Genomic DNA, 14,352 nt, shown 5'->3' on the forward strand with positions numbered 1-14,352 from the left:
CTGATCCTGAGGCGTGAGTGTCCGAGGGCTGGGAAGAGGGGTTGGGGATCCTGTTACTGTCGGCGGGTCCAGCTCCCAGACCATGGGAATCGTATTAACCTTGGCCAGGGAGATCACCATCTGTCCAAACAGTGGGCGCTAGGCAGCCCGCTGCCCGAGCAGTCTGAAGCACCAGGCAGCATCGCCTGCTCCCTCCCAAGTACTTACTCAACAGACCCGCCTGGGGTCCACCCTCCCTGACCTCAGTCCTCCTCTCTGCACAAAGGGTGTCGACTGGCCTACGCCAGGTGGCAGCCCCGAACAGTTCCTCCCAGGCCCTTCAGATCTGATTATTTACTACTTCATTCGTGTGGACCTATTTTCTGCCCATCCCAGTGCTGTAGGCTGAGAATCCAGGGACGGACCCCCAGCCTCTACCCTGAAGTGCTCCCCATCTCATCAGGAAGACAGACAGAAAAGCCATCAGTGACAGTGTGAGGCTGTAAGGATGAGAGTGAGGATGGTTATGAGGATAATAATCAATAAAATATGATAATAATAATAAGTTACATGCCCACCATGTCCCAAGACGTTTCGAAGCACTTTACATGTACTGTCTCATATAATTCTCACAACAGCCCTGGGAGGAGAGTCTTGTTATTTTCCATTCTCATTTTTCAGACGAGGAAACTGAGGTACAGAGAGGTTAGGAAACTTTCCTTGGGTCAGAAAGCCGGTAAGTGGTGGATCTCAGAGCAGTGAGGGAGCCCAGAAAGGGGGTGATTATATCCTTCGGGGGGAAGGGAAAGGCTTTTCTTAGGAGGAGCCATTTGACCTGGCCTTTGAAGGATATATAGGAGTCCACCAGACAGAGGAGCAGTGGGAACAATGTGTGTAAGCCTGAGGCAACATAAAGAAGCCAGACTTGGCCCAACCAGGGCCGTCTTTCTGGAAACCAGAGGGCATCACGGGAACCAGGCAAGGAAGGAAACACAGCCTGAGAGACAGAAGTGGAGCAGGACCCAGGAGGGCCGTGCATGGGCTGAGAAACCATCTCTGTACATGAACCGTGGTCTAAGGGGGAAGTAACGGTGAAGGTGCTCAGATACACCCCTCCCCAGCCACTCCAGGATCCTGGTCCTCTGTGAGGGGCAGCCCCACCCCAGGAGAGACACAGGGGCGGGGTGGAGGGTGGTCCTGTGCAGAAGAGCAGCACAGGGGGCTGAGGCTTTGGGGGAACATGGCTCTTGCGTATTCACTAGTTCTTTATTTAATATTTTGATATAGGGCATATATAGTTTTTCCTCCAAACTAGGATAGTCTGAGAACAAATGGGACCTCATTAATCGGTTGCCCCAGGATGAAGGTTGTAAATCAGGACAAATGGTCCCACAGCACAGATGTGATCTACCATGCGCTTTACAACTATTAACTCATTTAATCCTGACAAACCTTATAAAGGGGGTTGCTATCACCCCCCTTTCCAGATGAGGAAACTGAGGCACAGAAAAAAAGAAGTTCGTCTACATTAGTACCCACTGTGTGTTAGAACTGAGCTGGGCCGTTTCACATAAATCCATCTAACCCTGACAACAGCTGTGTGAAGGATGTTTTGGGAACCCCATTTACAGATGAAGAAACTGAGGCTCTGAGACCCAACCCGAGTCCAGGAGATCCCAAGTCTCAGCCCCTCTCACTGGCTGACAGAGTCTCCTTGCTCAACATTCCAACCCAAATCTCTTGCCTGCTTTTTTCTTTTCTTTTCCATTTCTCCCGGGGGGATTGCAGCAGGGAGAGAGGTGTGACGCCAGCAGAAAAATGCATGTATTCTTTTAGGTGAGACGGGAACAATGAGGGGTGGAGGGGCTTGGCTGCATGGGCCGGGGCTCTAGGTGGGCTGGGGAGTGGACAGTTGGCAGCGGAACTGCCGAGCTGGAAATCTAGGCTCAGTGCGCCTTCTCTCCCTCACTCTCTCCCTCTCTCTCTCTCTCTCTGTCTCTCTCTCTCTCTGTCTCTCTCTCTCTCTGTCTCTCTCTCTCTGAGGGAAGCAGGTGCACAGAGAGCGCCCCTGTGGATGGGGCAGTCTTTTCTGAGCGATCCCATCACCTAGGGCTGAGTTCTGGCCTTATGTCTGTCCTGCCCATCACTGACGTGCTGTGTGACTTCGGGCAGGGCCCTTCCCTCTCTGGGCCTCGATGTCCCGTTTGAACTCCAGGTTCAAGGGCCTCTTAGAGCCTTGGGCTCTGTAGCTGGCTCTGTAGTGATTAGGGACTCTGGATTCAGGGTTAGGTGGCCTGGGTTCAAATGCAGCCTCTGCCTTTTCAGATGTGTGTCCTTGGGTAAGTTATTTAACCTGCTTCCGTGTTCTGCCCTGGAAAATGGGCCAGTGATCGCGATGATGATAACTATGATGATGGTGATGTCGTCTCACTGGGCTGCAGTGCCTGGCCCAGAGCAGGGGATGGGCTGTGTTTATTATTTTTACCTTCTAGGGTAAACGTGAGAACAGAGGCTCCAACGGAGGAGGCGGGCTGCCCTGGATGGGGTCTTGCATCCAAGTCCCTGCACAGGAACTGGGGTTGGTGGGGAGGTGGAGGTCTGGGGGTAAGGACAGGAGGGAGTTCCTGGCCAGGGGCAGGCCCAAGCTGACCAGGCACTGGACAGACAAGACATTGTGCAGTGACAGGAGCCCTGCCAGCTGAGGGAGCCTCACCCAGCCCCCTCCTGGGACCCAGTGCCTCCACTCCACGCCCCAGTGGAGGTGGGGCGTGGGCCCTGTGGCCGGAGCTGGAGGGGACCACCACCCCTGGCCAGCCCGGCGACTCTCCAACCTCAGCCATTTGGGCGCCACCTTGGAGATTTTTGCCCCGTGAGTGAGCATTACTATAATTTATTTCATGCTTGTCTTAATTTTAAATTTATTTTTTCATTTAATTTTGGGGGGGATCTGAGTTATGCTCACATGGTTCAAAAATCAAAAAAGTTTCATGAGCGCTTTCGGGACAGTCCGCCTCTGGCCCCGTCTCCCTCCACCTGGCCCCTCCCCACGGGCCAAGGCTATCATTCTACATCAGTAAATACAATACAAAGTATGTATTTGATGTATTTTCCCCACTTTAAAGACAATCCAAAGCGTGCAATGCACACCGTCCTACAAGGTGATTTTTTTCTCTTGATATGATTTTGTAAATCAACTTTTCTACTTAAATGAATTTAAATGAAAAATATATCCCGCCACTTCCTATAAGCAGAAGGTAGCCATGCCACAGGGGAACAGAACAAGACTCATAAATCCCGGTGGGGTCCCGTTGTTGGTGAGGACCCTGCACTCGAGATCTACCTTCTTTCTGTTCCAGAGGGACCAGCAAATGTTAGAGGGAAGCTGAGACATCCATCACCAGGCTGGGTTTTTTTTGTGAGATAATCAAAAGGACTAAAAAGATTTGGACGGCAAATATCTTTCCCACCTTGGAATTCGGGGTATTTAATGCAGCGTTTTCATCCCGTCAGTAGCGTAAGCTCACACTTCGGGAAAATGTCATCTAGTCCAACAATGTAGTCATCTGAAACAGGAGTAAACTGAGACTCAGAAGGTGGGGAGGACTTAGAATGACCCAGTTCATTTGTGGCAAAGCCTGGAAGAGACCTTAAATCTCCAGGGCCCCGGCTATACTCCCTGGGACAGGATGAATGGGGTTTTCTTGGAAAAACTATGCCTATTCCCTGCTCTACCTCCCAGCTTCTCCCTCACCTCACAACTTCCTTTAGCCAACCTCTGCTGTTTAATCTAAGTCATATAATTTGCTGGTGTACAATTATTCATAGTATTCCATTTTGTTTCTGTGAGGTTGGTAATAATGTCCCATCTTTCATTTCTGATTCTAGTCATTGAAGTCTTCTCTATTTTTTTTCTGGTCCATCAGTCTAGCAGTTTGTCAGTTTTGTTGATTTTTTTTTCAGAGAACCAGCTTTTGGTTTCATTGATTTTTCCCTATTTTTCTATTCTCCATTTCATTAATTTCCTTTTTAATCTTTATTATTTCCTTCCTTCTGCTTACTTCAGAAGAGTTTGTTCTTCTTTTATCAGTGTCTTAAGGTAGAAGATTAGATTATTGATTTGACACCCCCCTTTTCAAAATCTAGGTATTTACAACTATAATTTTTTTTCCTTCTAAGCACTGCATTAGCTGCATCTCACGAGTTTAGGAACGTTGTGTCTTTGTTTTCATTCATTTGAAGTATTTTTCATTTCATTCAAAGTATTTTCTAATTTCCCCTATGATTTCTTCTTTATATTGGTTATTAAGGAGTGTGTCGTTTCATTCCCAAATTTCTTTCTGTTATTGATACCTAATTTCAGTCCATTGTGGTTGGAGAGCATAGTTGGTATTATTTCTGTCCTCTTAAATTTATTGAGGTCTGTTTTGTGGCCTAACATATAGTCCATCCTGGAAAATGTTCCATGTATACTTGAGAAAAATGCATATTATGCTGTTGTTGGGTGGAGTGTTCCATAGGTGTCTTTTAGGTCTAGTTGGTTTATAGTGTTGTTCAGATAATTTATTTCCTTTTTGCTCTTCTCACTTGTTGTAGTATCCATTTTGACTACAACAATTTTTATTGAGATTTCCAATTTTTATTGACTTGTCTATTTTTTTCCTTCATGTACTTTGGGGCTCTGTTGTTAGGTGCACATATCTTTATTTATAATTGTTATATCTTCCTGATGGATTGACTTGTTAAAAAGCCCTGTTTATTTCTAGTAATGTTTTGTTTTAAAGTCTATTTTTTTCTGATATTCGTGTACCCATTTCAGCTTTCTTGTGATTGCTTGTTACATGATATATCTTTTTTCTGCCTTTCACTTTCAATCTTTTTGTGTCTTTAAACCTAAGGTGTTTTTCTCGTAGATAGCATGGAGTTGGAACTCATTTTTAAAATCCAATCTAACAACCCTTGCGTTTTGATTGGATTATCTCAATCACATTTAATGGTATAATTGATACACTTGGATTTACAGTCTGCCACTTTACTTTTTGTTTTCTGTATGTCTCATGTTTTCCCTGTTCCTCTATTCCTCCTTTACTGGTTTCTTTTTAACTGAATATTTTCTTATGTAGTATCTATGTTTCTTTGATAATTTTACTATATGTTTTTAAATTATTTCCTTAGTGGTTATTCTAGGGCTTACTAAATACATGTTATCTTTTCAAAATCAGCTTCATATTTATACTAACTTAATTCCAGTGAGAAATAGAAATGTTACTTTATGTAGTTCTACTCACTGTTTTCGCTTTTTGTGATATTGTTATACATATTCATCTAAAACTATTACAAGCCCAAGAATATATTGTTATAATTATTAATTTATAGAATTTTATGTCTTTTAAAGAAGTGAAGAGAAAAAAGAGGGTAGGTATATGTCTGTAGCTTCTGTTATGTTAACTTTCTTATCATTTCTCGTTCTTTTCATTTTTTCTGGTAGATATTATTTACTATTTGGAGTCATTTTCTTAGGCCACTGCAGCTTTGCTTCCACCCACCTTCTTGTACTTTTATTGGCATTTCTACATTTAGAAATAAATAAATAAATACATTTATTGGCATTGACTTTTCTATATTTCATAGGCCCAACAATACCTTATATACATTACTTTATATAATTGCTTTTAAAATCAATTAATAGAAGAAAGGAGAATACATATGAACTTATACTAACTTTGATAATTACACACTTAGTTTCATCAGTCCTTTTTTTAAAATGTGAATATAGGATTCTTGGTTCACAGTTTTTTCTTTGAGCACTTTCAATATATTATCCAATTGCCTTCTGGCTTCCACTATTTCTGATGAGAAATCAGGTGTTAATCTCATTGGGATTCCTTTGTAAATGATGAGTCATTTTTCTATTGCTGCTTTCAAGATTTTCTCTTTGTCGTTGGATTTCAGCATTTTTACTATAATGTGCCTGCTTGTGGATTTCTTTGTGTTTATCCTGTTTGGAGTTTAATGAGATTCCTGGATATATAGATTAATGTTTTTCAATAAGTTTGGGTAGTTTTCAGCTATCTTTTTTTTTGAACATTTTTTTGTTCGTTTCTGAGTCTCCTTTCCTTCTGATACTCCCGTTACATGTATGTTGTGTTTAATGATGTCCCATATTTCTCTGAAGCTCTGTTCATTCCTTGTTAGTCTTTTTTCCTTTCTGCTCTTCACATTTCATGATCTCTATCAGTTTATCTTCAAGTTCACTGATTCTTATGCACGTTCAAATACATGGCTGAGCCCCTTTAGTGAATTTTTCATTTCAATTATTGTACTTTTCAACTCCAGAATTTCTACTTGGTTCTTTTTTTTTTTTTTTTTTTTTATAATTTCTGCCTCTTTACTGAAATTCTCAGTTGCATGTGGCATTGTCATCATACCTTCCTTTACTGCTTTCATCATGGTTTCCTTTAGTTCTTTGAACATATTTGCCATTGCTATTTCGAAGTCTTTGTTAGGTTCAACAAATCTGGTCATTCTCACAGGCAGTTACAGTCACTTATTTTTTCCTTTCTCTGCTGTATGAGTCATCATGTCCTATTTCTTAGATTTGTCATGATTTTTTTGTTGTTGTTAGAAACTAGACATCTTCAATAATGTATTGTAGCAAATCTGAATGCTAGTCCTAACTTTAAGGGCTTGTTATTTCCTTGTTTACTTGTGACTTGCTGTATTGTCTCACTGAAGTTTATTTCTCCCAACTGCAACAGTGTGTACCTTCTGATGTCATTCCTCATAGGGCACAGCCTTGGGTATGCCAGGGTCATCCTGGGATGACACGGTTTTTATAGGACTCTCTTTGACTCTGTTTCCCTGGCCACACCCAGCTGTTAAGCTCCACTAATTGCCGGCCGAGTGTCCTATTGTCTTCAGCAATGCCCTGGGGCATACGTTTCTTCACAGGCTGAACCAATCAAAACCAGGCTCCTTCGTACAGATAGTTCCTGAGATCCGTGTTGGAGTTTTGTTGTAACACCCAGGAGGGCTCTTCCCAGCTTTCTCTTTCCATGGTTCTCTTCAGCAAAATGGCTGGTATACCACTTAACCTATATCACCAAAGAATTTATCAGTTGCCTCCCAATTGCCGCTCACCAGAACTTCCACTGTTTTTGAATGTGCTCTTAGGCTTGAGCTTCTCCACATTGATTGCAAATTAAATCAGTTCCTTTGAAAGAAAGTTGGAGCTCTCTTTTCTATGGCCTGCTTCTTCCTCCAAGCAGAATCTCTTGATGCGTAGCTCTGGTGCTAGGAGTGGGACAGTGGTGAACTTCTCTTTGAATGACACCCCAAATTTAGGGCCTGAGTGCTTAGTGTATGCGGGGAAGCAGTCCAAGGTCTTGGCTTACCTCTCTTGGTGTGGAACCCTTGCCCCATGAGCTGGAGCAAGGGTAAGTGGGTCTCCGTGGATCTGTGCCCAAGGCAGAGGCTCCATGCCATGGTGGGGACTGAGTGAAAGAAGGAAGAAGGAGTCTTTCCCTCTCGGCTGCACTTGCCTGGAACTTAGACTCAGCAACAGGCAGCTGGAGCAAAACAAGAAATACTGATGCCTTTCTCCTCTTGGGAAGATAGCCCGTGACTAGGAGCTGGGGAAAAAGGAAACCCTGTGTTCTTGGCTGTGCCAGTTTGTCTCACTGAGCAGGGAGTAGGATGGGATGGAGTGGATCTTGGTTTAAATACTACAGATTCTTGCTGTTCTTACTAAATCTTAGTATATTTTCTTGAATAAATGTTATTCATTTCCAGATACTTTAAATGTTTTATTTTATTTTATTTCTTTTAATTTTCACCTATTTCTCTGGCGAGTGGACCGTGGAAACACTCATGCTGTCAAGCTAGAAGTGGAACTCACAAAGATATTGTCGTAAAATAGTTTCTAGAAGCTATATTGCTTTGCCTTTCATATTTAGGTCCATAGGTCACCTGACTTTGATTTTTGTATGTGATGTGAGGCAGAGGTCGAATTTCTTCTTATCCCATATTGAAGAAACGGTCTTTTCCTCATTGTTCAGATGAGTCTTCTTTGTCATAACTCAAATGTCCAAATATGGCTGCTCTACCTATTCATCTATTCTTGTGCCAATACCACACCGTGTTGATTACGGAGGCTTCGTGATTAGTCTTTATATCTCTCTTGGCTGTTCTAAGCCTCTTGTATATCCATATACACATATTACAATTATCTTGTCAATTTCCACCAACTAATCCTCTTGGACGTTGGAACTGCATTGATTGATTCTTTAGGAATTAAGAGTGAACACCTGAACATAGTGATTTAGGTCAAGAGTTGGCAGACTGTGACTAGCCGGCCATCTCTGCCCACAGCCTGTTTTTGTAGGATCCTCAAGCTAAGAATGGGTTTTACATGTTTTAAGAGTTGTTTTAAAATAATATGCAAAGGAGGCCAGGGCTTCCCTGGTGGCGCAGTGGTTGAGAGTCTGCCTGCCGATGCAGGGGACACGGGTTCGTGCCCCGGTCCGGGAAGATCCCACATGCCGCGGAGCGGCTGGGCCCGTGAGCCATGGCCGCTGAGCCTGCGCGTCCAGATCCTGTGCTCCGCAACGGGAGAGGCCACAACAGTGAGAGGCCCGCGTACCGCAAAAAAAAAAAAAGGAGGCCAAGTTGCTCAGTTTTGATTGCTATTATTTTGTTTAAGAATTTTGCATTTATGTTCATGAGTACTGTTGGCCTATAATTTTTCTTTTCTTATGATGCCCTTGTTAAACCAAGATTATGTTGACCTCATACAACTAAATTGGAGAGTTTTCTCTCTTTTTCTGTTTTCTGGAACATTAGTGGAAAGTAAACTTTGCTTCTTTCTTACGTATTTGGTAGAATTTTCCTGGGTTTTCAGGGTGGAAAATATTTAAATACAGATAGACTTTCTATAATAGTTATAGGTCTACTCACAGTTCTGTTTCTTCTTATCTCAATTTGACATTTTGTACTTTTCTAGGAATTTTTCCATTTTACCTATATTTTCAAATTTATAGCTATAAAATTGTCCATAACATCACCTTACTATTTTTGAATGTCTGCAGGATCTGTAGAGATGTCCCTTTTTTATTCCCAATATTAATAATTTGTGTCTTCATTCTCTCATTTCCTTAATCAGTCTTATAAGGAGTTTATTGGCTTTATTTTTAGGCTTTTCAAAAATATAACTTTTGGCATTATTGATCCTCATTATCATATGTTTCTTGTTTTATTAACTTCTGATCTTTATTATTTTCCTTCTATTTACTTTCTTTGGATTTATTTTGTCGTTTTTCATCGAACTTCTTAAATGGTTCACTGATTTCTTTTCAGCCTTTCTTCTTTTTAAATGCTAAAAAATTTTAATTCATGTTTAAGCATTGCATTAGCTTTGGTCAAAAGTTTTGACATGTAACATTTTCATTATCTTGTAGTTAAATATGTTTCCTAATTTTCTTCATGATTTCTTTATTGACCTATTCGTTATTTGGAACTATATATTTTAACTTCCAAAAAATGAGAATTTCCTAGTTATTCATTTCTATCCTAATTGTATTGTGGTCAGAGAGTGTATTCTAGGTGATTTCAGGTCTTTTATACGTGTCAAAACTTGCCTTACAGCCTAGAGTATGGTCAGTTTTTTGTCCAGCTGTGCTAGAAGAAAGAGAAGCATTTTGCACTTGTGTGTGCAGTGTTCTATATGTGTTAATTAGGTCATGTCTGTCTGCCATGTTGTTCACATCTTACGTGTTCTCACTGATTTTTGTGTTTTTGTTTTATCAATTACGGAGAGAGGCACAATCTACCAATATGATCATGGACTTTTCTGCGTCTCCTTGTATTTCTGACAATTTTTGCTTTATATATTTTGAGGCCAGCTTGTTAGATGTTTTCAAATTTAGAATTGCTATGCAGTTCCGGTATATTGAGTTTTTAATAGCGTGACGTGCCCTACCTTATATGTCTACTAATGCTTTTTGCTTTAATGTCTACTGTGCTTGGTATTAACATAATTGTACCTGCTGACTTTTGGTCTTATTGTTTGCCTGCATATGCTCCATTGTTAATTTTCAATCTATTAATTATCTTTTATTTCCTTTATATCTTTTGAAAATAACATATAGTAATAGTTTTAAAAATCCAGTCTGACAATGTTTTTCTTAGAGTAGGAGGTTTTTAGTCAGTTTACATTTTTTGTAATTGTTGCTACATTATTGATTTATTTTTGGCCATGCCATGTGACATTCAGGATCTTAGTTCCCAGACCAGGGATCGCACCCGTGCCCCCTGCATTGGGAGTGCCAAGTCTTAGCCACTGAACTGCCAGGGAAGTCCCTACATTTAGGTTTAAATTTAACATCTTACCAAGTGCTTTTTAATTGTCCAACATGTGCCATTTTCCTTATTCTCTACTTCAGTGACACTTTCATTTATTTAAGAATTCATAAATTCTTATTTATTTAAGAACTTAAAAAATTATCCCTTGTTAATTTGGAAAGTATATACTGTTTTAATATTCTTTTAGTAGTTACTCTAGAGATTACAATAGGCATCCTTCATTTATCAAAGTCTAATGTTAATTGGTACTTTACCCTTTCCTGGACCATGCAAGGACGTTGGCGTATTTGAATTTAAATTAGCCTCTTGACTCTTATGCTGTTGCTGTCATTTATTTTAATTCCGTATATATTTTAACACTAATATTAATTGTAGTAGTAGTATTATCAGTATTCATTTAGACTTATCTGCATATTTTAAAAGATTTTGTTTTGAGGTATTTTTAGAGTTACTTAGTAGTTGCAAAAATAGTTCAGAGAGCTCCTCTGTACCCTTCACCCAGCTCCTCCCAATGATAATATCTTTATAACCACAGTACAGTGAACCAGACCAGGTGATTAACAGTGATGCAGTGCAATGAACTATAGACCTGATTCAAATTCACCAGTTTTTACATGCACTCCTTTTATAGGGGGTGGGAAGGAATGTACTTATAGTTCTATGAAATTTTATCACATATGTAAATTCATGTAACCATCATCACAATAAGAATACAGAAATATTCTGTTATCTCAAAGCAACTCTCATGCTACCCGTTTATAGTCACACTCTTCCCTCAACCCTAACCCCTGGCAACCACTGATCTTTTCTCCTTAATTATAGTTTTGTCACTTTGAGAATGTTATATAAATGGAACCATATAGTATGTTACCTGGGATTGGCTTTTTCCTCCCTCAGTGTAATGTCTTTGAAATCTATCCAAGTTGTTGCATGTATCAGTAGTTCATTTCTTTATATTTCTGAGTAGTATTCCATGATATGCATGTATCATTGTTTGTTTAATCATTCACCTGTTGAGGAACATTCTGGCTGTTTCCAGTTTTTGCCTGTTACTTATAAGGCTGCTATGAACATTTCTGTAAGTTTTTTTTTTTTTTTTTTTTTTGTGGTACGCGGGCCTCTCACTGTTGTGGCCTCTCCCGTTGCGGAGCACAGGCTCCGGACGCGCAGGCTCAGCGGCCATGGCTCACGGGCCCAGCCGCTCCACGGCATGTGGGGTCTTCCCGGACCGGGGCACGAACCCGTGTCCCCTGCATCGGCAGGCGGATTCTCAACCACTGCGCCACCAGGGAAGCCCTGTGTAAGGTTTTTATGTGGACGTAAGTTTTTATTTCTCTGAGGTAAATACGCAGGCGTGTGGTTGTTGAGTTGTATTGCAGTTTCAAAAGAAAGTACCAAGCTGTTTTCCAGAGTAACCATAGTATTTTACACTCCAGGAGCAATGTGTGGGGGATCCAATTTCTCTATATCCTCACCAGCACTTTTCCTTATTTTTAATTTTAGCTGTTATAATAGGTGTATAGAGATATTTCATCCTGATCTTAGTTTGCTTTTCCCTAATGATGATGATATTGAACAACTTTTCATGTGTTTATTCACCATCCATATATACTCTTTGGTAAAATGTCTCTTCGTGTCTTTTGCCCTTTAAAATTTGATTGCTTGCTTTTCTGTCTGTTGTTTTAATGTGGAGTTTTGAGAATTATTTATATATTCTAGATATGAGTCCTTTGCCAGATACATGGTTGCAAATCCTCTATCCTGGTCTGCTAATTTTCTTTTCATCCTCTTAACAAGCTTTTGCAGAGCAAGAGTTTTAAATTTTGATGAAATTCAGTATATTGATTTTTTTCCTTTTACGGCTCATGCTTTTGGTGTCAATTTAAGTACTATGCACAAAGCCAAGGCTTTCTCCTAGGTTTTCTTCCATAAGCTTTAGAGGTTTATGTTTTGCATTTAAACCTATGATCTGTTTTTGCATTAAGATGTGAGGCTTAGGTCTAGATTCATCTTTTCACCTATGGATATCCAGCTGCTGTAGCATTTGTTGAGAAGACTAGCCTTCCTCCACCAAATTGCTTTTTGCCTATTTGTCAAAAATCAGTTGGCTATACTTGTGTGGCTCTATTTCTGAGTTCTCTGTTTTGTTCCATTGATCGATGTGTCCACCTCTTCACCAAATACCACACAGTCTTGCTTACTGTAGTGATATGGTAATACTTTATCTGATATTAAACAGCTATTCCTGCCTTCTTTTGTTTAGTGTTTGCATAATATAACTTTCTCATCCTTTTACTTTACTTGTGTCTTTAAGTGAGGTCCTTACAGAAAAGCATATAGTTGGGGTCGTGTTTTTATTTCCTCTGCCAATCTGTCCTTTAATTTACACTTAATGTAATGCCGTTTCATTTTCTGTTTATTGCCTCTGTTTTTCGTTTCACCGTTTCTTTTTCCCGCTTTCCTGTGGGTTACTTGAACAGCTGTTAGAATCCCATTTTGATTTATCTGCAGTGTGCTTGTATCTTCTTGTATAAATTTTTATTGGTTGCTATAGATATTACATTATACGTACATAACTTATCAGCACCTGCTGGTGCTGACATTTGACTAGTCTGAGCAAAGTGTAGAAGCTTTATCTCTCTTTACATTCCTGTACCCTCCCTTGTTTATAATACAATGGCCTTAAATATTTCCTCTAGGTTCATTGAGAACTACATCAGACAATATTATAGTTTTGCTTCAACCATGTAACGTAATTAAAAAACCCCAAGAGGAGAAAGACCATCTTTTGTATTTACCTATATTTTTACTCTTTCTGTTCCTCTTTCCTGATGTTCCAGAAGTTCCTTCTTTTATCATTTCTTTTTTCTTCAAGAACTTCCATAAGCCATCCTTTTAAACAATTTCTCTTATTTTTCTTCTGAGAATGCCTTAATTTTCCCTTTATTCCTGCAGGATAATTTTGCTGGATACAGGATTCTAGGTTAAGGGTTCTATTCTTTGAGTGCTTTGGAAAATGTGCTACTTCTTCCTTCTGATCTCTGTGGTTTCTGATGAGAAACCCACTGTCATTTGAATTGTTTTTCTCTTTTAGGGAAGGTGTTGTATTTAACCTACTGCTTTCAAGATTTTTTTTTGCCTTTAAATTGAAGCAGTTTCATTGTGGTGTGTCTTGGTGTGAATATCTTTGAGATAGTCTTATTTGGGATTTGTTCAGCTTCTTGAATCTGTAGGTTTATGTCTTTACCAGATGTGAGGATTTTTTAGTTGTTATTTGAATACTTTTTCAATCCCACTGTCTTTCTCCTCTCTTCCTGGGACTTTGATGATGTGAATGTAAGATCTTTATTTTTTTAATAGTCTCATACATCTTTTTTTCCCCCAGTTTATTTTCTCTGTTATTCAGATATGGCAGTGTCTACTGTTCTGTCTTCAAGTTCACTGATTATTTCCTCTGTCTTATCCACTCTGCTGTTGAGCCCATCCATAGGGTCTTTACAATTTCAGTTATAAAATTTCCATTTTGTTCTTTTATATCTCTTCTGTTTCTTTGTTGAGACTTTGTATTTCTTCACTGAAGCTTTGTGTTTTTTCATTTGTTTCAAGTGTGTTCACAATTGCCTGTTGAAGCACTTTTATAATGGCTGCTTTAAAATGCTTGTCAGGTCATTCTAACATCTGTGTCATGTTGCTATTGGAATCTGCTATTGTCTTTTCTCATTCAAGTTGAGATTTTTCTGGTTGAGATTTTCTAGGTACGGTGAATTATTTTCAGTGGTATCTGGGACATTTGTGTATTATGTTAGGAGTCTCTGGACCTCAGTTAACTATTTTGTTTCAGCAGGGCTCCTCTGACACTGCACTGCTGGGGTAGGAAGAGTCATCTCAGTGCTGTCAGGTGGGAAAGGGAATCCAGGTTTTCTAATAGGCTTCAGTTGATAACTTCGAGGCTCCTGCCTTGTTATTGCTGGGCATTGAAGTTTCTCACTAGACCTCTGCTGACATATGTGGATGTGA

This window comes from Globicephala melas, chromosome 11 (assembly GCF_963455315.2).
Source record: "Globicephala melas chromosome 11, mGloMel1.2, whole genome shotgun sequence".
NCBI lineage: Eukaryota > Metazoa > Chordata > Mammalia > Artiodactyla > Delphinidae > Globicephala > Globicephala melas.